This window comes from Rattus rattus, chromosome 6 (genome assembly GCF_011064425.1).
Source record: "Rattus rattus isolate New Zealand chromosome 6, Rrattus_CSIRO_v1, whole genome shotgun sequence".
NCBI classification, from domain to species: domain Eukaryota; kingdom Metazoa; phylum Chordata; class Mammalia; order Rodentia; family Muridae; genus Rattus; species Rattus rattus.
This window is the reverse complement of record NC_046159.1, coordinates 142,147,647-142,174,054: the sequence shown is the minus strand read 5'-3', so window position 1 is coordinate 142,174,054 and position 26,408 is coordinate 142,147,647. Positions and strand designations below refer to the sequence as shown.

The following is a 26,408-nucleotide window of genomic DNA, read 5'->3' as shown; positions in this document are numbered from 1 at the left end:
ACTTCTATTTCTGAAGGTGCAGAAAGGACTCATCTCTGTCTTTAATGTTTGGGGAAAAAACATAAAGGAGACAGAAGTTATACAAGATTTGATAATGGAGTGTGTATTATAGATTTTGTACTCAATCATAGTTTTGATTGTTTGAAAGCAGAATTTCTCTGATTCATTTCTCAATTTATCATGTTCACTCATTTTTTAAATTGTTAATCATTTTAATAGACATTAATTTTTTCCATTATTTACTTAAAGTACAAAATGTAACTTAAAGTCATTATTTACTTAAAGTATGCATTACCCATCTAAGTATTTTAGAACCTTCTTCAGTAATACTGTCTCAAAAGAATTAATATGAGATGCAAACATTTTCGAGTCCTGAGCCACTTAAATGAGGCCCATTACAGCCTCATCTCAAGACTTTTTAAGTTTCTAATTTTCCCAATTCTGAACTCTCAGGACATGTTCAATCTTCTGTCACATGATATATACATATGCCAGATCAATATTTTTTCAACACAAAATAGAAAATTATATCTATTAACATTCTTTTACCTTGGCATTTTCTCATCCTTCACTGTTTAACCCAATCTAACTGATTTTTTTTTCATGACAGCAGTTAGATTTTTCCCTTTAATGAATGTGTTATCTTGGTTTGTGGAGTCTCTGAGACAATGACTTCACCTGGCACTCAGGAATCATTCATATGCTCACATAACAGCAGTAATAATCAGGGCAACAATTAACACCTGACTTACATCTATGTGGTAAATATATTACTTTTACTCAAATAAATTATATAAAATAATTTTAAATAATGTGTTTTTAATAATTTTTAGAGAATAGATTTCACAATGTATTTATGTCATATTCTCATTCCACATCCCCCAACTCCTCCCAAAACATTTCTTCCCTAACCATCTCCCAATTCATGTGTTCTTTTAATATTTTATTTTATATTTTTTAGAATATGCTATCTCACAGCAAATTTTCTACTCTTGTGGCTCTTAGAATCTTTTTATCCCCACATCCTCAGTGCTTCCTGAGCCTAATGTGCAGAAATTGTGCTGTGAGAGTAAAACTGTAAGACAGTAATGGTCAGTTCTTTTCTGCATATGAGAAATACTGCTTTTTGTAGTGTTCTCCTTCTGGTACAAAAAGAAGTTTCTTTGAGACGTGCACTTTTCTGTGTATATACATGTAAGTATTTAGATTGCACTTAGAAGTAATACTCGTGTGGAAAGAAGCAGTAGTAGGTTCTATTCTAGGTTGCATTATCTCACCAGCCATGTTAGTTGACAAGATTTACACTGCCAAGCATGTATTCATGTGCATATGACCTGGACTTACAAATGACTATATAGCTGTTGGTAACTCCCAGATATACTTACCACTATTGTACCTATTGGACTATCTTACAGTCCTGGTCATTTTTGTGGTTACTGAATTATTGTTGGATAGGACTACTGATTACTTCTCTCCATTGGAAGCTTGCATGGCTCCTTTAAGGTATGAAAGTTAGTATGTAGTGAGGAAGCTTCCATGTCAGATCCAGATTATCCAAATTACCGTGGCCAAAGTTTGTGTGCACTGTACAATAGTCTCCTCCTCCTCCTCCTCCTCCTCCTCCCCCTCCTCCTCCTCCTCCTCCTCTTCCTCCTCCTCTTTCTTCCCCTGTCCTCCTCCTCCTATAGAAAACAGAATGAATAGCCTTTCTGGTATTGAGATATCTTGGCCTCCCTTGACCAATTTAAAACTAAAAATAGATTACTTATGCTCAGTGCTTGGAACTGAATATATACATACTTCTTTTTATACTCCAGATTTTATTTCACTCCCAGTCCACTGTCTGACTGTTCCACATCCCAAACCTCCTCTGTCCCCCTGTCTCCTCCAGGGTTTACCACCCCACCCACCCACCGAGACCCTATAGCTCCCTGGGGCCTCTAGTTTTTTGAGTGTTAGGTGCATCTTTTGTGACTGAACCCAAACCTGGAAGTCCTCTGCTATATATGTGTTTGGGGCCTCATCTCAGCTGGTGTATGCTGTCTGGTTGGTGATGCAGTGTCTAAGAGTTCTCAGGAGTCTAGGTTAATTGAGACTGATGATCCCCCTATAGGGTCATGCTCCTCCTCAGCTTCTTCCTGCTTTTCCCTAATTTAACCAGAGGACTCAGCAACTTCTGACCATTGGTTAGGTGCAAATATCTGTACCTGACTCTTTCAACTGCCTGTTGGGTCTTTTGGAGGGCAGTCATGATAGGTCCCTTTTTGTAAGTGCTCCATAGCCTCAGTAATGGTTTAAGGTCTCGGGACCTTGAGCTGGATCTAAGAATAATCTGTTTTTCAGGGTAAGCATTGTCACCTCAATGCATACTCTTGGTTAAATGGATATATATGCATTTATATATGTGTGTATGTATATATACATTTATATGTATATATATATATATTGATTGATTGATTGATTGTAGGCATAAGATAACTCCATTTGACTTTTAAAGGTATCCTTAGTTTTATTCATATCCTCCTCTTTTTTTTTCTTTGGTAATTTGGTTTCTTCACTGTCCCCACTTAGATTTCTCCCAAATCCTTTTCCAATTCTTCCTTCATAGCAACTATGTCCTATGATCCAGTTAAACTCCCACACCCAATGTATTTTGAACCACTTTTCCATTGTGAATTAGATAATCATCTTAGTCTAGATTCTCTTTATGAAGAGGAAATTAACACAAAAATTTACTTTCATTATAATATGAACAGTTAAGCGTTTTCATTTGCTCAGACATGGGCCATAAATATTTTATCAATTCTAAGAGTTCTCAGGAGAACTCTCAGTTTTATCAACTCTTATGACAGCATAAGTTTACGAGCCTGAGAAATGTTGTTACAAATTTTTCTTTAGCTTTCAAATTTTTGTCCTCATCCTCTCTTTTCCTTTCTCTCTTTGTCACACTCAACTCTTTACTTTATAACCATATCATAGCCTTCAGTATTAATGCTATTACTTACCATCTTGACAATTTAAATTTACATTTTCACATTTCTATTCATTGATACTGTAGATATACAATGGATAAGGTTTGGGGACAGATTAATGGTTCAGTGGTTGTATTGGTCTGGGCTCTGTAGAGGAACATATTATATATGTGCAGAAAGAGACTAAGTACAGTTTTTAGAATTACAGATTGTAGGTTGTACAATGTAGAACAATGTAGGTTTTACAGATTGTAGAATGTACAGATTTGTAGGTTACAGATTGTGACCCAGCTAGTCTCACAGTGCCTGTTTACAAATGGAAGGTCCAAGAACTCAGTAGATGTTCAGTACAATAGGCTAAATATCTCAGCCAGTCTTCAAAGTATGCCTGAATCCTGGTTAAAGGAACACCAATGCCAAAGAAGGAATGGATTTGACAGTGAGAACTAGGCAAGTAAAAAAAGGATACTTTCTTTATCTATATTCTTTGTCTAAACAGCCAAAAGTAAAATGTGACCTAGATTAAAGGTGATTCTACTACCTCAATAGATCTGAACTAAATTTAGATTTTCTCACTTCAAAAAATTTAAGAAAAATATTCTTCACAGGTGTACCTAGCAGCTGTAATGAGTTCCAGACAGACTCAAGTTGACAACAAAAAATAGCTACCATGGTGGTTAAGAGTCCACTGCTCATGCAGAAGACCAAGTTTCAGTTCCCAGCACCCATGATGGGTGGCTCAAAACCAACCCACTGTAACCTTAGCCTCAAGGGAATCTAAAGCCTTTGGCCTCTACATGTACCTATACTCATGTGTAGATATCCACACATATGTATAGTAAAAATAATAAAAATTCTATGGACTGTATTTTCTTTTTTGCTAATATCTACTTAATAGTGAGAACTTACCGTGCATGCCCATAGAACTCACGAAGGTCAACAAGTCGAAGGACCCAAGTGAAGACACCTTAGTCCCACTTGGGAGGAAGAAGAACGCAACCAGAAGAGGGAGGAAGGACAGGGGAGGGAAAGGGGAACATGATCAGGTATTGGGTTGGGGGAAAGGACTGACGCCCTAATGGCCAGCAGAAAGAATAGAAACACGTGACCTCCGGAGGAAGGAGGTTGGGAGGACCCTCCAGAATATACCAGAAACCTGGGAAGTGAAAAACTCTCAGGACTCAAGTCGGGGTGGGGGGATGAAATGCCATAAGGTGGTGAGAGAGAACTGACCACCAGCAAAAAGGCAGGGCATCAAGTGAAGGATGGGATTGCTTTCTCACAGTCGAAGCTCTGACCCATAATTCTTCCTATCTGAATGAAAAGCGGGAATGGACATAGAGAAGAGCCTGAGGAAAAGAAGGTTCAGTGACAGGCCCAAAGTGAGATTCAGCTCAAGTGGAGGCCCCAAGAACTGAAACTATTACTGAGGCTATGGGGTGCTCACAAAAAGGGACCTATAATGACTGCCCTCCAAAAGACTGAGCAAGCAGCTGTAAGAATCAATTGCAGATTTGTGCACTCAACCAACAAACAGAAGGGGTTGACCCCTCTGGTTGAATTAGGGAAAAGCTAGAAGAAGGTGAGGAGGAGAGCAACCCTTTAGAAGTTCTAGCAGTCTCAACCTGGACCCCTGAGATGTCTCAGACACTGGATCACCAACCAGGCAGCATACACCAGCTGAGAAGGCCCCAAACACATGTACAGTAAAGAACTCCCAGGTCTTGGTTCAGTCACAGAAGATGCACCTAACCCTCAAGAAACTGGAGGACCCCAGGAAGTTTAAAGGTCTGGTGGTGTGGGTGGAGTAGGGACATCCTGGTTGAGACAGAGTGGTCAGTAAGGAGTTATGGGATATGGAACAGACAGAGGGTGGACTGGGAGGGGAGTAAAATCTGGAGTATAAAGGTATACAAACAAACAAACAAATAAATAAATTAAATAGTCTTTAAAATTATTTCTGTACATTTTTCTTTCTTTTTTTATCTTTCTTCCTTTTTTATTAGATATATTTCTTTACTTACTTTTCAAATGTTACTCCCTTTCCAAGTTTATATTTTTTTCTTTATTGTTTTCCATTCATGTATTTCTTTATTGATATGTGGTGCTTACACATCCTTTTTGTTTTTCTTATATAGGATTTAGGTTTATTTTTCTTTTTTTAGACTGTAAATCATTTTTATCTTCTGGTTATAGACATAAAAGAATGTAGCTCTAAATTGGCCCAAATCAAATGTATGTACATTTTAGTACTTATAAATTTGAAAGCATCTTGATGAATATGCTATTTTTATTTTGTTAAAAGAATTAATAATCAACACTAGCTTTGCTACATGTTTTAATGCAAACGATTCATGATTTACTTATATTATACAAAATATTTGATTTATACTAAATCACCAGTATTAATAATAGTCAACTTAAATTTATATTAAATAAAATATTTTATTTCTGTTACATCATAAAGAAAAATGTAATATACATGGCTGTATTAAAATCTGTCTCCCTTAATTGCTCTCATTCCATTGTTGAATGACACAATATTTTTTTTCCTGGCTTAAATTATCTGAATTATTTTTAATTTTTATACATCTTTTCATGTCTTATTTTTGCCTTTATAGTTAACAATGGACCTCCACCTACCTGTTTGCTAGACTTAATGTGCATTTTAACTGTATATGCAGTATAGTTAAGAACTAAAGCAGTAACTGCTTCACTTCCAAACTTCAGTTTTCTTTACAAACAATACAACTACAGGGAAGGAAAGCTCGACTTCTTTCCCCTTACTCCTTCATAGCATTTTATACTTCTTTGAAGAGGTCTGAGTCTTTGTTCATTGCCAGTCTATGTCCTGAAATACTATCAAGGGTACTGCTAGTGATACAGTCTTAATAACTAGCTGTATGAGCTGTAAGTGACAGATATGTTACAGTACTTGCCACCAACCCCTGTATCCTCTGCTCATTTCTCTGGATGCTAGAGATTTTTCTCTTTTTTCTTGGGGTATGTGCAGTTGGTATGAATACCTGATTATGACAGGACATTTTATTTTGCATTGCTCACACTATATAGCTAAATTTGGTACTGTGAATATATCTGAGTTTGAATATATCTAAATTCACTACTGTAAGGTTTGGTGTTTTTAAGTTATCTGTTAATTCTTCAAAATTTGTTTAGTTCATTATTCAATTCTAAAATGTCATATATATATATATAAATATATATATATATATAGTCTATTTTTACAGTGCTTTTACTCTCTTTTCAGACATACAGGCAGAAAGGTCAGCTTTTTATTTGATTGTTTCTGATTTTTTAAATTCTCTGGGATGAAATTATCTATCTCTGATTTTGTATGATGTTATCATAAGAGGTTTAGTGGAAGTTTTTAAATTGCTTATTTAAAATTATATCACTGCAGCTGACATTTCTAAAAGGTCAATTCTAATTTATTTTCATATTTCTAAAACTTAAATAAAATGTGATGTGTATATAATATATGTAAATTAAATAATATAGCAAAGCTATTCTTGGTTATTAATAGTTTTGACAAAATGAAAATGTATTAACAGAGTTGCTTTGAAAAACATAGGTACTAAAAACATAATTAATCACAAGACTGATTTACATGAAGTAAAATGTAATTATATGTAGAAATGATGGCTTGTTTATAATGAGTTGGTTATTCTGTCTATACTTTGTCTAGTTTAAATTGACAACATCGTTATCTATTATACAATAAAATATGCCACTGGAGAGAAATGTAATGAAAATATTTCCGACTTTCTACCTCTGGTAATAGACAATAAATAAATGTAACTCTTGGGTGTCCAAAGTAAAAAGTGTCTGATTTGATCATGAGCTTTGAATTACTAGTTTCAGTAATATAGCTATCACATAGTTTATCATTTGAAATAGAGAAAATAAATTGCTCCCAGGACTGTGTTCAGATATCTTTCTGACAGATATGCCTCTCCTCACAGCCTGGCAGTTTTGTAATGGGGAATGGGCTGAAGTCAGTATGCTCACCCTTCTACTTTTACCACACACAACTCTGAAATGTTCTTGAGCAAACAAACCTTGGCCTTGAACCTTTGTTTTAATTTTCCTTAAAGTAAATGTCAACATGTAAACTTCTCTCAAGCACTACCTTCTCATACTGGATATACAATCTGTGAAACCTTTGTTACAAGCAATGGCATTCCAGTGGTATCCCTGTTTGAGCCATCTAACAATGCTCAGGGAGCTTAATATTTGAAAGAGAACCAAATATTTTATTCTGAAGGAGTGCTTTGAAATTGGCCATAAGTATCCCACTTATCATTTCTACTTCTTATCTTTTCCTCTGGGAGAAAGAAATGAATTTTAGTGTGGCAATTACATCTTTTTTAAGAACCTCTGAAAAGTAAGGTTGCATAAAACATGGGCATACTGGCTTTAACATTAATTTATTGGAATGACTAGTGATTTTTATTACTTTTAGTTTTAATAGGATGAAATTCATTATGGACAGGAAACACTAATAATGTCATTTAAAATATGATTTTTTTCAGTTATGTGGACCCTTCTCTCCTATTAAGCCAATGTCCTTTCAATCCTGAAAAAATTCCATTTTTACTATTGATGAAGCCCTAAATATGAATGAGGGTATTGAATTTGCATACCATTAGCAACTTTATTATGAAGGAGAGCACTTGAAAAGTATCTTAGTCTTCATCATTCTACTGACTGCAAGAATTTAAAGAATGTTGATGAAATTAGGACAAATGATAAGTTGGCAAATGTCCAATGGTTCTATAGTTATTGTTAGCTAAAACTAAATAAACAGATAATTGTTAAGACCCAAGAAAGTTCTAGAAATGCTAAAAGATATGGTAACTGAGGGCATCACTGTATAAAATGAATTAAATGAGTCTGCCTACAATAGGAGACAAATTTTTCCTTTTGTAAAACCATTCATCATTATTGCTGTCTCTGAATTTCAAATGCTGATCTTCATAATAAACTCAACCATGGGGCATTTGTTATAGTTAATGCCTATTATCATCTAGTTCTGAAAATATCTGCACTTCTGACCCTCCTGTCCTGATGGTGGAAATACTTCAGTCACATAAATTTCCTGTATGCTTCATGGTCTAGAAAGTTTCTTAGGACCACCAACCACACTACTGTTTACTTTACCATGGATTATTGTAAAAGTAGAATAGAAAGAGAGAAAAGCATATTTTACATGCCAGAAGTGGGTATCAGAACTCACTATAGAGGGTTGTGAGCCACGATTCAGTTGCTTGGAATTGAACTCGGGACGTCTGCAAAAGCAGCCAGTGCTCTTAAGCTCCGAGCCATCTCTCCAGCACTCCAAGATTTTTCTTTTTATAAATTCTAACTATATTAATATTCCTTTTTATTTATTTCCCTAAAATTATTTATGTCCCACATTCTGAAGTTCCTCTTATATTCATGATATTTTAGATACAGTCTTCTGCCTAACTTCAAATATGTACACCTTTCAATGAAAATTTTGAATATGTTCATGAGAAACCTCTCATGAATAAGTATATACAAGGTTCACTTAGAGTTTGGTAGTTTAGGCTGCCTTCATAGTGTCTCTCACATACTAATGAAATTGTTCTCGAGACCTGTAATTGTGCACCATTTTATAGAGCATATACTTCACAGTTATCTTACTGATAGTTAAATTTGAGTTTTTCATTTTCTCTCCTATACCAATGACTCACTAACTTACAAAGATTAAATTGAGCTCAGATGCTTTTATATTGTCAATGAGCTGTGTCATTCAGTTGGCTTTTCTTTCTTCACTAAAGCCCATTTGGTGACCTCTGCTAATTTTGCCTTGTTGACCTTGGCAATATCAGTGGTTCAATAAAAGGCACAGAAAAAAAACCACCATAGAGTCAGTTTCAGGGAACAGCCTCGGCTTTATTGCATGGAAACAACTACTCATATGACAGAAGCCTGTTGCTTGTGATTGGTTAGTACATTACCTCATATTGGACAGTGAGTAGTCTTACCACCAGACTCTTTATGTGGAATAAACACATTAAAGGAGACATGGAGAGACCATACATGTCAGCAAGCCCTCTATTGCCTACTCATATGACTTCAGAATTCAGGGTTCTGACTTCTCTGACTAATCAAGAGCATGGTATACTATGTTTCTTACTTAGAAATACAGTGTTCCAGGTAGGCTAGCTTCCATGTCATGCTTGCATTTTCTATTACACTAATAGTCTATTGTTTGATTTGAGTGGTGCTAGAAGATGTTTGTACTGTGAAGGGAATATATAATAGACATGTGAGTGGAAAGGCAAGAATGGACATGTGTGTGGAAAGGAAGGGCAAAAGGTTGGGGAATGTCTGGATGAGGGATAAAGATGGCGATAGGGAAACAAGAAGTATCAGATGGGGAGAGAACAGAGGCAGAGAGTACTGGAAGAGACAAGTGAAACTGGGGACATCTATAATTTGAGCTAGAACCTAGTACGATGAGATCTCCGAGTAATCTACGAGGGTGTGCCTCGCTAGGATTTTTAGTAATGAGGAATATATAGTTTGAACTTGCCATTACCTGTAACATGAGGAGACTTCCTGTGGGTGATCAGGACCCTCAGTCCAGCCACAAAACTTTGACCTACAACTTACTCTTCCTACAAGATGCGCTGGGGCAAGAATGGGGCAGAAATTGTGGGAGTGGCCAACTAATTGTTGGTCCAGTTAAATAAACATGCTGTGAGAGGGATCAACCCCTGACATTGCCTGGAATTCTATGATCTAAAGGCTGAATTGCCCAGAGACCTAGGATAGAAGCAAACACTACTAACAGAAAAAGAAAAATATAGTCAATGAAATGATTCCAAATGATCTAATGATATTCTACTATACACATAGATCAGCGCCCAAATGTAATGATGGAGGCTTCATTCAGCAACTGATAGGAACAGATGCAGAGTCCCAGAGCCAAACATTAGGTAGAACTTGGGGAATCATTTGGAAGAAGAGGATGAAGAATCGTAAGAACCAGAGGGATTAAGAACACCACAGAAAACCCACAGAATCAAAACCTGGTCTCATAGTGCTCATTGAGACTAAACAACCAACAAGGGAGGCTGCATAGATCTGAACTGGACCCACTGCATATGTTTTACAATTGTGCAGCTTGGTCTTCTTGTCTATATCTAACAGGGGGAGCAGGAGCTGTCTTATACTATGTTGCCTGCCTTTTGAAACCTTTCTTTCCACTGAGTTGCTTTCTCTAGTCTTAATAGTGAAGGAGGTGTCTAGTATTACTGAAACTTGATGTGCCATGGCTGGTTGATATACAGGGAGGCCTGTCCTTTCAGACCAGGATAAGAAGAGGGAAGAAAAATTGCAGTCTGGATGTAAATAAATAAATAAATAAATAAATAAATAAATAAGAAAATTGCCTCCACTGAGAGAATTCATATATACATTGAGACATACACTAAAGACTTGAGATTTTATATATAAATCTTAGTATCAATAAATTCAATTTTTAAATAAATACTTGACATTACTCATTGTTTCTATCCAAACTTAGTTATTATTCCTTAATATCTTCATGAATATTCTTATATGAATATGTGCACAGGTGTTTTCAATGTGTCATTAACTGATAATATTTGCATTTCCTTATATATATAATATATAAACATACACGTGGATATGTTTTTCTGTGTTATGTAATTAAAGCATCACACAGAGCTTCTTAATTTCTGTTTTAGTTGTAAAATCATCCATAGTGAAGATAAACTGTATTGTATTACAGCATTTTATATTGTACAGATGTGAGATGTATCTGTTCTTTGACTAGTATTTGCTCAGATTTTAAAACAAATGCTCTTACAGATAACCCTCCTTCTACTGAAGAAAAAAATCAAAGCTCAAAGCTCAGAGTGTAAAACAAAACCTATACATTGCACACAGTGTACATTGTGTGTCATTTATCTATTCCACCAAGCCACCAAAAATAACTCTGCTTACTATTCCAGCAAAGAGTGCTTCCACATTAAAAGAATTCTTACCCTGTGGGTCTCGATCCCTTTGGCAAATCTCTAACTTCAAAATTATTTACATTTCAATGTACAATAGTAAAATTACAGTTATGAAGTAGCAATGTAATAATTTTATGATTGGGTTGTCCACAACATGAGAAAATGTATTACAAGGGTCACAGAATTAGGAAGGTTGAAAATTATTGCCTTAAAAGGAAAGACAGTCAATCATGAAAACATGCAAGAAGCAGTATACAAATGAAGTTGTTTATATTTATGTATTTAGGAATATATATTCCATATATATATATATATGTGTGTGTGTGTGTGTGTGTGTGTGTGCGCGCGTATGTATGTATGTATGTATGTATGTAACATAATATAAGATGGATACCTTGAATTTAAAAGAGAACAAGAATTGTTATACAGCAGGGTTTGAAGAAAGAAAGGGGATGGAAGAATGTTGTAACTATGTTAAAATTTGAAAAAAGTAAGAGAAATAATTTAAAAAATCTAAAAACCATGTGTGTGAATTTCTAAAGTAGAAAAAGGTAATAGTATTTTTTTATTTCTTTTTATTTTTATTTTTATTTTTCCTTCTTGAGCTTCATATGGCCTGTGAATTGTATTTTGGGCATTGCAAGATTTGGGCTAATATCCACTTATCAGTGAGAGCATACCATGTGTGTACTTTTGTGATTGGGTTACCTCACTCAAGATATTTCCTAGTTCTATCGATTTGCCTATGAGTTTCATGAAGTCATTATTTTTAACATTTACTCAATTGTGTAAATGTTCTTTACTGAGTGTAATTCCTCCTACCTTAGATTTTTATGAAAAAAAAAGAGAACATACATGGAACATATATATGGAACATTTGTGTGTGTGTGTGTTTGTGTGTGTGTGTGTGTGATAGATAATAGATATGTTTATTTTTATCCCAGAACATTTTTTTCTGCTGACTTCTTTGAAAATCTCCATCATGTATACTAGTAAGTAGTATCTGCATTTATTATTTTGCAGAATAGAAGGCTAAGTTTATCAAAATTAATTAATTTAAAAGAACAACTTTCTTAGGGATACAGCAGCTCAGAGATAATGAAGTATTTTTTATGTCTATAAATACATATAATGAGAAAAGCAGAAAAACCTGGCTTAGAGGATATGGAACCTGTGTTTCTCATTTCATGTTGCTGTATCTTTAGATGGATTGACTCCCAAGGTAGGGTAGTTTCTGCACTTGATCTTAGCCAAAAGGCCGAGAAGCGATGGTAGGGTAGTTTCTGAATGGCCTTTCCTTCTGCCTCTGTTGCATTCTATGTACCTGCATTTCTTTTACACAGGAACAATTCTGTGTTAATATTTTTGATTTTTGAGGACCCATACCTCGACCAGGAGCCCTGCCTAACCTCTGGATAAGGTCTGTATAAATTCTTTCTCCCCCTTTGTTGGTTATTTCAGCTAATGCTGTCCCTGCTGTGGCCTGGGAGCTTCTTACTTTCCTGACATCAGGAACTTTCTAGTGGTTACCCCCAGTACCCCAAACCCCACTGCTGCACATCTTTATTCAATTTCCTTATCCTCTCTACTTCTTCCTAGTCTCCTCCCACATTTAATCCTTCCCCCCATTTTTCCAAGTCATTCCTCTTCCTTCCAGGTTCCTCCCTCCCTCCTTCTACCTCCCATGATTATATTTTTCCTACTTCTAATTAGGAACAAAGCATCCACACTTTGGTTTTCCTTCTACCTGAGTTTCATATGGTCTGTGAGTTGTTTATGGGTGTTCTGAGATTTTTGCTTAATAACCATTTATCAGTGAGTATATACCATGTGTCTTCTTTTGTGACTGGTTTACCTCACTCAGGATGATATTTTCTAGTTCTATCCATTTGCCTAAGAATTTCCTGAAATTGTTTTTAATAGCTGAGTAGTACTCCACTGTGTATCACATTTTCTGTATCATTTCTTCTGTTGAGGTGCATCTAGGTTGTTTCTAGCTTCTGGCTATTATAAATAGGGCTACTATGAGCATAGTGGTGCATGTTTCCGTATTATGTGTTGGAGCATCTTTTGGGTATATGCCCAGGAGTGGTATAGCTGTGTTCAATTTTCTGAGGAAGCTTGAGGTTGATTTCCAAAGTGTTTGTACCAGCTTGCAATCCCACCAGCAATGGAAGAGTGTTACTCTTTCTCCATATTTTCATCAGCATTTGCTTTCACCTGAGTTTTTGATCTTAGTCATTCTGACTGGTCTGAGGCAGAATCTCAGGTTGTTTTCATTTGTATTTCCCTAATTGTTTGGCCCTACCTTGGTGTTTCCCTTCCCCCTCGCTGAGCCTTTTAGCCTGCTATAGCAAGAAGTTGTTTACACCCTTGGCAGCTTCTCTTAGCCCCTGATTTGGGGCTCAAATTTTCCATGGCATGGCACCCTTCCTTCCTACCAAGCTTTCCAGCTTATTGTTGTTAAGAAGTTTTTTATGTCCCTGATTGGGCCCTGAACTTTCCAACACACAGACTTTTCCTGTTTTCCTGGTTGGGGATTTTCACTTGCTTTGTTGTTTTCCACTGCTTTTGACTTGGATATATAAGGAGATCTCAGTAAAGCCTTAGTGGCACTCACTGGAAATGGGTGACCCATGTACATGTTTTCTTTTTAATCTGCAGGCCCACACCAGCTCGGGGTTACAGGTTAGCTATGCAGGCATAGCTGACAAGTGGAGGTCCCACCAAGATCGGAAAGAAGGGCGAAGCTGAAGGACCGCTCCAGAGTGCACAAAAGAAAAGGAGCGAATTGATCGAGCAAACTGAAAGTAAGTGTTTCAGGGACCGCCATGGGAGCAGCACACAGTTGGGACACCATATAGTTCTTTTCCTCTATGTCTGTTGTCTGTCCTCGGTGTACCAAGCTGTCCATCTATGTCAATTTATGTCTGGGTTTTGCTTCTCATTGCTTGCATGTTTTGTGTTTCATGTTTAAGAAAAATGGTTAAAACTTTAAATGCTGGTTGATCCACCCATTGATGCAGTTTTAACTCCTTTCAAGAAAGGAGCAAATAAATAAAAAGCAGTTTCACTTGGCTTTTGGAGCTCTGCATCTGTAGCTAGGAGCCTAAGTCCACTGGGAAGCTCCCCAGAGGGCTGGCTAAACTTTTACACTAGCAGATCTTAAAGGCACCAGGAGCTTCACAGCTTCTATGGTAATGGAACTTTCTCTTATGGTAATGGAACAGTGATGGCCGTTTCTCTTAGAAAAATCTTTGACTGATTAATTGGATTCAACAGGTGACAAGGTGCTTCTCTTAAAATCACCGTTAGAAAAGGTAAAAATGGTGTTTGATCTAAATATTAATATGTGTAGTCACTCCATTTTTGCTTCTGATTAGTTTTAAATGTATAATACGGTTTATATGTCTTGATTATAGTTTACTGGCTTTTAAGTTATTGGGTATGGTTAAAAATTTGTAACATTGGTAACATACAAAGTTGGCTTAAACCTCATAATTCGCATGGAGTAATTTTTAGACAACATGTGGCATGAGCCAACCCAAGAAAACAGGTCTAAATTGGAATAATATTTTAATATAATTGTTATCCTAGAAACCACACTTATAAAAGAATTTAGGGCAATGTCTCTTTGTTGAGAAATTAGAGCCCGCACCATCTTTTGTTCATTTGCAAGAATTGGTCGTCAAACTTTAAAACATGGGGAATGGACTTGGTGTTTTGGAGAGACTGGATTTTGGAGAATAGATGGTTTGTTGGAGGTTGAGTTTTGCTTTCCAGAGTTATGGTTGTGCTTTGGTGTTACAAGGGAAACTTAAAGATTGGGACTCTTGCCTTGGATATAAAAGGAGATCTCAGTAAAGCCTTAGTGACACTTGCTGGAAATGGGTGACCCGTGTACATGTTTTCTTTTTAGTCTGCAGGCCCTTGCCGATGTGGGGTAACAGGTTAGCTATGCAGGCATACCTGACCACTGATGATTAAGGATGTTTAACATTTCTTTAGGTGAGTCTTAGCTAAACTGAGATTCCTCAGTTGAGAATTCTTTGTTTAGCTCTGTACCCGTTGAACCATGAAACACAGCCTGGTTCCCAGTTGAGCTAAGGCTAGAAGTCCTGGGACAGTAGGTGTTTTGCCTGACTCCCCAGAAACCATGTAACCATCACTAGCCACAGCCCTGCATATATTTGTGGCTATCAGTCATGTAAGGTTTATGCCCCAAACCTCTTCACAGGTAGAGAATATGACCACAAGTAGGCTGAAGACAGATCTCCATTTTAATAAGGTACATAAAGGCCTGCAAGCTTGGTCAATAAACTTTTCATTCCTAGACACTCTTCCCTGCAAAACATATTTAATCTCAGGCCCACCCTGAGAAGCTGGGTATTGTTTTCCTCCTCTATTTTGCGTGCCATGACAACAAATGTCTTAAAGCTATGGGCTACCTCTTTTCAAGGGGATTTTCTGTGAGGGGCCACAGAAAAAGCCTGCACCTACAGAGTTGCCATCTAATCTCCCATACAAGGCATCCCTGTGCTCCCAGCTGCGGCCACCACCAAGCCAAGCTCAAGCCTGCAGCCTACCACCATCAAGCCAAATACTTACCCCCCAAGAACCAGCCAGTGCTCCCTCTCCACCCTCAGCCCTGAGCTAGGTCCAGTTGACAGGGCCCCCACCCATTCTCAGCTCTACTGTGGCTTCCAGCAGCACCCAGATGCCTATGAACCCGAGAACCAAACGTCCCTGGCCTTGTCACAGTCCCTGGGACACCCAAGCCAGCTCTGGCTGTCTTGTGCCTCAGACTGCCCCCCCCCCCCCGAGAGGTGTCCTGTGGCTTTCATACAACCAACACTTAACCATTGAAAATGGTGTGTGTGTTTGGGGGGGTAAGAGCAGTTAGAGGTGGACCTGACTATAACCCTACATGTACTCTATTTTTTAATAGGGCAATTTGGTTCTCTGCGTCTACCTTGAGTTCTTCTAATATTTTCTGTCATTAACCAAATGGTTTTCTTCTCTGTCTAGTCTGTTTGCCGGGAATCCTAACACTTGCCATATTCAGAGCTTATCAGACACACAGCAGAATGTTAAGAAGCTGGACTGTTTTGAGGTCCCCTGGTTATATAAATCCTCTGATTTATGTCATTGCTTCCATGTATTTTTAAACATAACATTGATGCCTTCTTGAGTGGGGTACTGTCATGTCAAGCTTTGTGTGGCTTAAATTGACTTTAAAAGGTGTGTTAATCAGCGTTTCCATTCTGTAAAGCTCTTCATATTTTGCCATGTTTTGCCTATGGAATTTTTGTAATGACGTTATATTCTCTGTCATATTAGCATAAATTATTTAATTAATTTGCTGAACATCATTAAAAGCAACCAACTCCATTGATATTACTAAAATGAAAAAATAAATACATTTGGAAAATGAAACATTAATTGATTTCATTATAAAAATTATTTAAATAAAATAATCCAAATGATTAATTTGTACCCACTGTGTAATTTTCAAGCATGAAAGTCAGGAAATTACAGTTCTTATTTAGACTATAATTTTAAAAGCTATAGTTGATATATGTAAGATGTTAGCTCAATACATGCTTCATTGTCTTTGTCTATGTAACAAATACAAATGCAAATTCATACAGAATTGTGGAAGAAAAAGGAAATACAGAAATTTAAAGACAGACAGGGTTAATGTTTGAGGTTGAAAAAAATCACGGAATTCTAGAAATGTTTATATCATAAAGAATTGATCACTTTTAACTATTAAACTATTTTCAAAGCAACTAGAAAAGAAAGTTTAATAACAAAATTAAGAAACATAAACAAACTCACAGCTAAATCCTTACCCCCTATTGTGTTTCAATTAGTTAGGTTACTGATCTGCTAATTTATCACTGTCATGTCATTTTTTTTCTCATTAACTATGCAGAAGCAAAGAGCATGTTTATCAAATTACAGCTGAAATGATATTTGTATATATCACCTGCTCTGTTTCATGCTCCTTAGCTCATGCATGCAAGACTGTGGTAGCAAACACAGGTAGGGTTGTGAAAGAACAAGTAGCAAATGTTTAAGAGAAGCATATCTGAATTTCAATGATTTTTTTTCAGAGACAAATTTATTTTTCTTTATAAGTAATTTAACAAACATAAACAGCAAATATTACTGAATAAAGTTCTGTTTAGTCACAAGAATTTTGCAATAGTGGCTCACATAGGAAGGGATCCCTGTGTTTAGAAAATTATAAAGCAGACCTGTTTTGTTACAGTTCTGCAGATGCAGCTGTTGCTGTTGGCCACTATCACATTTAGTGGAAGATCTTCTTAAGACAGAAAAATACAATGCATATTAGTCCACTCCAATTCTAATAAACCTCATCATTAACATCATTTGTAATATCCAAACAAAGAACATCACAGGAATATAAATATGAAGTTTAATATCTATAATGTGATTACAGAAAGATAGAAAAATCAATGGCAAACTTAGAAATATGTGGGAAGCAATTTTCCTATAATTTCCAATTTTTGTTATTTTGAGACAGTTTCTCTGTGCCACATTTCTTAATATCTGGGCATTAATCAAATTTTCAGATATTTTAATACTCTAGGAGAGCCTGCAAAGATGGGCCTCTGTATAAAAAAGTCAGCCGTGACAGCAGAATCATTTTTTTTCCATGAAATATTCACTAATCTTCCCAGAGATAAAAGTAATGTTTCTCCCCCAAAGGGGATGAGAGATGAGGCTACCAAAAACTCCAAAATGTAGTCACTTTCTCTCCTGTGATGCACCCATAGTAAAAACTGACAGTTTTAGCTGTTGCTTTGATGCCCTGTGCAAAATTTCTTAGTATTGTAGGCAATCTGTTTCCTAAATCTATTTTGGGCTCTATATTTCTTATTGGACAAATCTATCAATTAGTATAAACTCAACCCCACAACCATCATAAAACTGCTGTTTAGGAGATCTTTATTGCTTGATATAAATGGTTTATGATTTTAAATATTAAGTTTTGGAGGCAAACTTTTGAAATATAAGTTTACTTGTGTGCATTTGTATGGTGAGACCTGTTTGCTTATGTTGGTGTCTTCAGTATATGTCTGTGTTCCATGAATATGTATCTGTAGGTATGTATTCTTGTCAATTTTCATATGGGTATATAGGGAAGACATTAGATATATTCTTCTGTTGGTCTATGTTTCACAACCTTAGGCATTATCTCGCACTGAACCTGAAACAGACAAGTTCATACAGGCCAATGAGAGACATACAGATATACAGATATACAGCTTATTGTTTATCTGCTTGATTCTGCTTCCCAGTCCCACATATCTGCTTTCATGACTGTCTTGATAAATGTATAGTGGGATTTAATTAATTTCCTCCTGCTTGCATAGCAGGTGCTTTTACTCATTGGGTTATCATAACAACCTTCCAGGTAATGAAATTTTAGAATGTAAATTAATGATGATTTAAATGTCCACTCTATTGGAACAACATCTATAAGGTTTTCTTTTTTCATCTTTATTGATTATTTTTATTGACATTTCAAATGTTATCGTGCTTCCCAGTTTCCCCTCCACAAACCCCCATCCTCTCTTCCTCCCCCTGCCTCAGCGTCCTAGCATTCCCCTACCATGGGTCATGGAGCCTCAAGAGGACCAAGGGGCTCCTGATGTCAAAAGAGACAATTCTCTGCTACATATGCAGCTGGAGCCATGGGTCCCTCAATGTGTATTCTTTGTCTTGTGGTTTAGTTCCTGGGATCTCTGGGTTATCCAGTTAGTTGATATTTTTCTTCTTCCTATATGGCTGTAATTCCCTTCAGCTCCTTCAGTCCTTCCCCTAATTTTTCCATTGGGGTCCCTGGGTTCAGTCTGATGGTTGGCTGCGAGCATCTACATCTGTATTGGTCAGGCTCTGCCAGAGTCTCTCGGGGAACAGTTGTACCAGGCTCTTGTCAGCAAGTGCTTCTTGAAAACAGCAATAATGTAAGGGTTTTGTGTCTGCAGATGGGAAAGATCCCTATCTGGGGCAGACTTTGGAAAGCCTTTCCTTCAGTCTCTGCTCCACATTTTGTTCCTGTATTTCCTTTAGACAGAATTAATTCTAGTTTAAATTTTTGAGTTAGGTGGATAGCTCCATCTTTCAACCTAGGGTCATGCCTACCTACTGGATATGGTCTCTAAAGGTTCTCTCTGCCCTTTGTTGGGTATTTCGGCTAATGTCATCTCTGATGGGTACTGGGTACTTCTTGCTTCCCTGACATCTGGGACTTTCTAGGGCCTACCACCAGGTCTCCATCCTGTACTCCTACGTACCTCTGTTCAACCTCCTGACCCTCCATACTTCTCCCCTGTTTCCTCCCATTCCTGATCCTGTATGCCTTTTTTTTCACCCTCAAAACTCCCTTCCAGGCCCTTGACTCCTTCTACCTTCCATAATTATTTTGTTTTCCCTTCTAAATAGGTTGAAAACATCCATACTTTCGTCTTCCACCTTCTTGAGCTTCATATGCTCTGTGAGATGCATCATGGGTATTCCAAGGGATTTTGGACTAATATCTACTTATCAGGGAGTACATACCATGTGTGTTCTTTTGTGATGGGGTTATTTCACTCAGGATGATAATTTCTAGTTCCATCCATTTTCCTGAAAATTTCATGAAGTCATTGATTTTAATAGTAGAGTAATTCTACTATTATAAACAATATATATAAATAACATATTCTGGCTAATATAAATAAGGCTGCTATGAACATAGAGGAGTTTGTGTCCTTTTTAAATGTTGGCCCATATTTTGGGTATATGACCAGGAGTATTATAGCTGGTTTCAAGGTAGAATTTCACAGAGATAGAAAGAACAATTCTTAAATTCAACTGAAATAACAAAAAACCCAGGATAGCAAAAACTATACTCAAAAATAAAAGAACTTCTGGGACAATCATCATTCTTGACCTCAAGCTCTAATACAGAGCAATAGTGATAAAAACAGTATGGTATTGGTATAGAGACAGAAAGGTATATCAATGGAATAGAATTAAAGACACAGAAATAAGCCCACCCACCTTTGGTCACCTGATCTTTGACAAAGAAGCCAAAACCATCCAGTGGGGGGAAAATATGGCATATTCAACATATGATGTTGGTTCAACTGGTGGTCTGCATGTAGAAAAATGCAAATTGATCCATTTTTGTCTCCTCATATAAAGTTCAAGTCCAAGAGGATCAAGATCCTCCACATAAAACCAGTTACCCTAAATCTAATAGAAGAGAAAGTAGGAAAGAGTCTCAAACAGGCCAGCATAGGGGAAAATTTCCTGAGCAGAACACCGAAGGCTCAGGTTCTAAGATCAACTATTGACAAATAAGATCTCATAAAATTAAGAAACTTCTGTAAGGTTAAGGACACTATCATTAGGATAAAATGGCATTCTACAGATTGGGTAATGATCTTTACCAATTCTTCATTTGATAGAGGGCTAATATCCAGTATATACAAAGAACTCAAGAAATGAGACTCCAGAGAACCAAATAATTCTATTAAAAATGGTGACCAGAACTAACAAAAAGAATTTTCAACTATGGATTCTCAAATGGCCAGCAATCCCCTAAAGAAATGTTCAACATCTTTAGTCATCAGGGCAATACAAATCCAAACAACACTGAGATTCTACATCATACCAGTCAGCATGGGTAAGATCAAAAACTTGGGTGATAGTAGATGCTGGCTAGGTTGTTTCAAATTTTCAACAGATATGAAAAATGTTGTAATAGAATACAAACTTGTGTAGTTGATAACTTGATTTCTCCTCAGAATGCACATTTGAGTTAGATGGTCACAAGGGAAATTACTTTTAAAATACATGTGACAGATAAACCATCTACAGAGAAGATAACTCACTGTGCATTTCTACCACAGATATATGATAATTCCAATTAGTGCTACATTCTTTTCAACACTTGGTATCTTCAGATGGCTAAAACTTCAATAATTCACTGTACTAGTAGAAGCATAGTGACATCATCTTGTGCAATTTAACTTGCATTTCCTACCTAAGTAAATATATTAAACATATATTTATGTTTTATCTATGCAGCTCTCTTTGTAAAGTTTCTATTAAAAGATTGCTAAAGTTTTTAGATAAACAAATGTGCAGATATTGACAACACTTTACAATAACTTTTAACTTTTTTTTTTATATTTTCCCTTCTGTGGTCCCAAGAACTCTCATATTTTACTATTTTAACTCTCTAAAATGCGGAGATGTTTATGAATTTTGTATTTTAAATTATTTTGTTCTTCATCTTCTCCTAACTCACTGTTACACATCACAAGTTTATAGGTCTTAGCTGGTGTTTAGTATATGTGGGTCTTGAAAAGATAGTAACTTTGAATGCCAGTGAAGGAAGACCTCAAAAGCAAGGCAGATGAACTGGCCAGTAACAATGAAGTCAACCAGGAAAAAAAAGCTTCCTTCTTCCATGGGGTTCTCCTATATCAAAAGAGAAAATCAAGAAGATTAACACAGAGAAGTTGAGATATTACTTAACTAGAGGCTAGCATTCCTGGTACTAGAAGGAACCATCAACACTACTAAAGGAGAAAGGTAACTATAAAACTACCCTAGCTACAAACTCTATATCTTATAATGGTGACCTGCCCTTGAGATAATTTGCTACAATATTGGTACAAGTGCTAAAGGAGTAACCCATAATTTGTTTAATTGGATTTATAACTTAGCTTATAAGATAGATTCCAAACTGGCCAAAAAGCTGGCCAAAGGGGGGGGGCAGATCTGAATAATAACATTCTCCTAAAAAAGAGCAATAAATTGATTCCTAATGACATACTGCTCTATCCACAGATCTAACTCAGCCATCACCAAAGAAGTTTCTTCTTTCAGTGGCTAGGAATTAGCACAAAGACCCACAACAGAACATTATCAAAAGTACAAGAGAATTGGGAGAACTCAGTCCGAAATGGCATGTCTTCATCCAAGTTTTCATTCAAGGGTCGGAGATCTGTAAGAGGGAGATGGAAAGATTGTAAGAGTGTGATGGAATATGAGGTGTCAACAATAAGATGGGAAGTGGAAATAGTTCCCCACTCCCAATAAAAGAGATATCTGCAATAGTTTACTATTGACAAACAGAAAATCAGTTTTCTACCATGGAGTCTCACAAGACATAGTAGCCACACTTCAGCTCAAACCCCATCTCTAGGAGAATGTGGACAACAGAAAACAAAATTGATGATATTCTTGTGAATTTATGTCTCATAATTCTGTGTTTGGGCATTTGTTGTCTTATTTTTCCTTTGCTCATTTATTTTGATTTTGTTATTTTTGATTTTGTGGACTTGCTTTTGTTTCTGTGAGCATTTTTTTTGTTTCATTTTGAGAGAAAGGTGATAGATAAAGGATAGATAGATAGATAGATAGATAGATAGATAGATAGATAGATAGATATTGGGAGAAATTGGGAAGAGAGTAAACATGACCAAAATGTATTTATAATTTTTTTAAAGGAAAAAGAAAAATCCCTCAGAGATGTGCTAGTTTGTTGGCCTCAGTGAATCTCATATGAAGCTAGTTGACAACCACAATTAGCCATCACAGTTGTGTACCCTGGCAAACAGCAAGTCATAAAACATCATTGATAAAATTAGTTTTCCTAAATATACAAATTAACCATATGTTGTATTGTCAGTCATGATCAGTTGCCTCTTCAAAATGAACACATAAAGGTATTTATTCTTTGTTAGGATTTATTTATACAAGTCTGCTTTTATCGACTACATAAATGAGCTTACTAGATTTAAAATTTTTATTTCATGCATTATTTATACTATAACATTTACAATCATTGTATTTATTTTTCTCTCTCTTCATCTCTTTCTTTTTTCTGTCATTCTTACTCTCCGTTTCTGACTCTCCATCTATTAATGTAGGATTCGAAAATAGGATATTACTTGTATATATGAAATCACTTTTAATTAATTTACTTAAGAGAACTGTAATATTAAATTATGTATTAATTATTTTCAACTTATACAGCATATTCTGTCTGCAACATGAAGAAATGCTAAGGTTTCTTCTTACCTTTCTTCTTCCCAAGATCTACTACTCCCTTAAAGCAAAAGCTGACTTTCATGCACGGCAACTAAACATGGCTTGAAAAGATACATTAATACAAGGCAAACCCCTTACACCAAGGTTGAGTACACCCACACAGGAGCTATCTTAGATCCATGGGTGAAAGTTATACCCACATTATCTAATTTTTAACCTGCTTTACTTGCTCAATGGCTAAGTCCTTCTAAGTCTCCCGTGTCTAGCTTGACCTTATCTTTACTATTGCCTCAACATCTCTAAATCTGCCCTCAGATTAGTTGCTCAGTTACCTTCTGTGAAACCCATGGGTTGAATTCCCTTTCCGCCTATATTTTGAAGATTTCTCCTGTAGCTCTGAGTCTGTTTTTGACCAAAGTTATGACTGGATCCATCTGAAAGGTTGGATGAGGGAAGATCATCTCGAATCAGTAGCATTTCCTGAAGCTCTTCTGGAAGCAAATCTTTGTAAAGAATCAGGAAACAGGGAGTGGGTCAGCTGGTCAGGCTCCTGTCTGTGAGGATGAATCTTGTCAAAACTATACATTCTATAATATATGAATCTCACAACCAAAATCTCAGTACCGTTAAGATATTTGTTTGGATTATGTCAGGTGCCCAGATCAGTTAAGGATGAAAGTTTGCTAATTGCGTGAGCAAGTGATAGACACAATTGTCTTTTTTTCTGGGTTAGTTTTATCAATAACCAAATGTAAAAGTCTTCATTCATGCCATATGATGGAGGGCACAATGAATCTTAGCGATTCTATAAATAATATTTATTGCTTCACTTTAAATCGAGTTTTGGCTAGAGACATTTTTCTGTCTAAGTTGGTTATGGGGCTGTTCCCATGTATAGAGATCAGCAGATTCAGTTACCTGTCCTCCTTTGTTTTCTTGAATTTTTTAAGATGTTCAGGTGACCTTTCTTTGTCATACCTGATCCATATCACTCTGGAAGGGGTCCATAGCTTTCATTCCTTTCCTGTGAACACAAATACAGAGCCTCTCTCACAAAATAGCATGTCCATGGTCCAGTAACAGGAATTCATTTAGGGTATAACGACCTCTCTTCTAGAGGAACCTTACCACAACCACCAAACTCATATCTACACTCATTTTTTGTAATCAAATCCATTCAAACAATGAACAATGCAAGTAAATGTTATCTGTTGAGACTGTGTTTCTCCTGTCTCCTGGCCCAACCTACATGAGTTCAAGGCTTAAGTTATTTTTTATATCGGTCTAAGCTTGTTTCTTAATACAATTAACATTGATATCACTGTAGATACATATTATAGTATGTCCTGTTCTTGATATAGAATTATTAAGGCCTAAGTTTCTACTGTCTGACATAAGCTAGGTTCTCTAACTCCTGCTTTTGACCTATTTTTTTAAATTGAAACCCTCAGTATTTATATAATCTCTGATTTAACTTTAATTAAATACCCTTCTATTTTCTTTATAAGCCTATTTACAGGCTCCAGTTTTTATCATACTACGTTGACAATTCTAGAAATCCCATGTCAACCATGCTCAACGATACTGAGAAATTGTCCTGGCAAGAATTTTACATATCTTTAGAGCTTCACTCATTCCTTCATCCTAACTTCTCTCTTCTGTGGAGTTTAATGTTTGCTGCATCCACCATCTGGCTCTCTACCTCTCATCTTAAGCTCTTTTTATCAGTTTTGAATCATGGGAAGAAATTCCCATGTGGCTCGGACAAAATCTGTATATTCTCTTCTATCCTTAAAAAACAACCAAGTCAGATTTACAAATCTCTATCCTTTATTTGTCTGGTAGCTGTAAGCAGGCAGATTTATTGATTGTTTCTCACTGTCTCCTCCAAGGAGGCAGCCTGGGGTAAATTTCTGTTGGCAGCTGTGTTTCTTTGTTCCAGTTTCACACTCTGGAGATACCACTGCTCTCTGCTGAGAAATCAGTCCTTGCCCCCTATTATGGTACTGCAATGTGTGTAGATAATTCATCTGAGAATTAAATTATTAGTGGACTCTCACCTTCCACATTGGGTGCCATTAGTACGGGGTTGTCCTGGATACTCTGCTTTGAGTTCCTGGCACAGGTGCATACCTGTCCAGGAGCTATATCAGATCTGCAGATAAAAGACACACACAAATTAGCTCATTTTTACAGCAACCTACTATGAGGAAAGAAGTCCCAGGAGTAGGTAATAGAGAAACAAACACCCCTTTTCACAGTGTAGGAGTTCCGGCAAAACACTAAGCCAATAACCACAACATACATACATAAGGTTTCTCAATGGAGAATCTGAAAGCTAGAAGAGCCTGGAGAGATGTTCTGCAGACTCTTAAGAAACAAGAAAGACAATATTTAACTTTCTGAGAAAGATCTTGAAAATAGAAACAACTCTTTTATAACTATGTGTTGTTTAAAGACAATGGGTATTTAATGTAATATCCAACAGTATTTCTCTTACTTCATAGATTCATTGTTGCCTATGGTATGTATTCTTGTATTATATTAAATTATAAGTGGAAAACAGATGATACTTTCTCATTAATGAAAAAGTATTTAACCCAGAATAACATTAGACCATTAAAATTTTTATTATGAATGTATTGGTCATTAATGTTTTCATTAAGGTCTTACCAATATATTGTTAGAGTGATTGCTAAATTGCTATGGTAATGTATTATTCTTTCCAAATCCTCAGAAAATCTTAAATATCTACAGGACCTTTTAATAGATACATCTGAAAGAAATTATATTTTTACTTTTTCTATGATGAAAAGCCACTTTTCAAAATGTGAACTCAAAAAATAATTTTTTTTCCGGTTCTTTTTTTCGGAGCTGGGGACCGAACCCAGGGCCTTGCGCTTCCTAGGCAAGCACTCTACCACTGAGCTAAATCCCCAACCCTCAAAAAATAATTTAAAAAGCAACATACTATTTCTATTTACTCTCTTATTGAATACAAATGAACAGAAGATAATCTGCAAACTATATTTTTTTGACATCAAGACTGCCTTTAGTAAAAGTGACAGGAACTTATCCATAATTAAATACATGGAGATATTCTTCTTTAATGAAAACATGTTTTTCTCTCATACAATATATCCTATTAACTTTTGCCGTACCCTCTACTCCTCCAATCCTCCCTCATGCCCTCTCTTTTTCCTGATCCACTCCTTTTTATTTTCCTTCAAAAAGGAGTAGGCCTCCAAGAGACAGGAACCACATCAGGCAAAACAGAATACAGTAAGAAAAGGCAAAAGCCCTTATATAGAGGCAGAAC

At 36.3% G+C, this 26,408-nt stretch overlaps 1 pseudogene; it reads right to left on the bottom strand.

Moving 5' to 3' along the window:
* Window positions 1–25,168, bottom strand: part of LOC116904481 — a 104,072-nt pseudogene extending 78,904 nt beyond the window's left edge.
* Window positions 25,169–26,408: the final 1,240 nt, after the last annotated feature.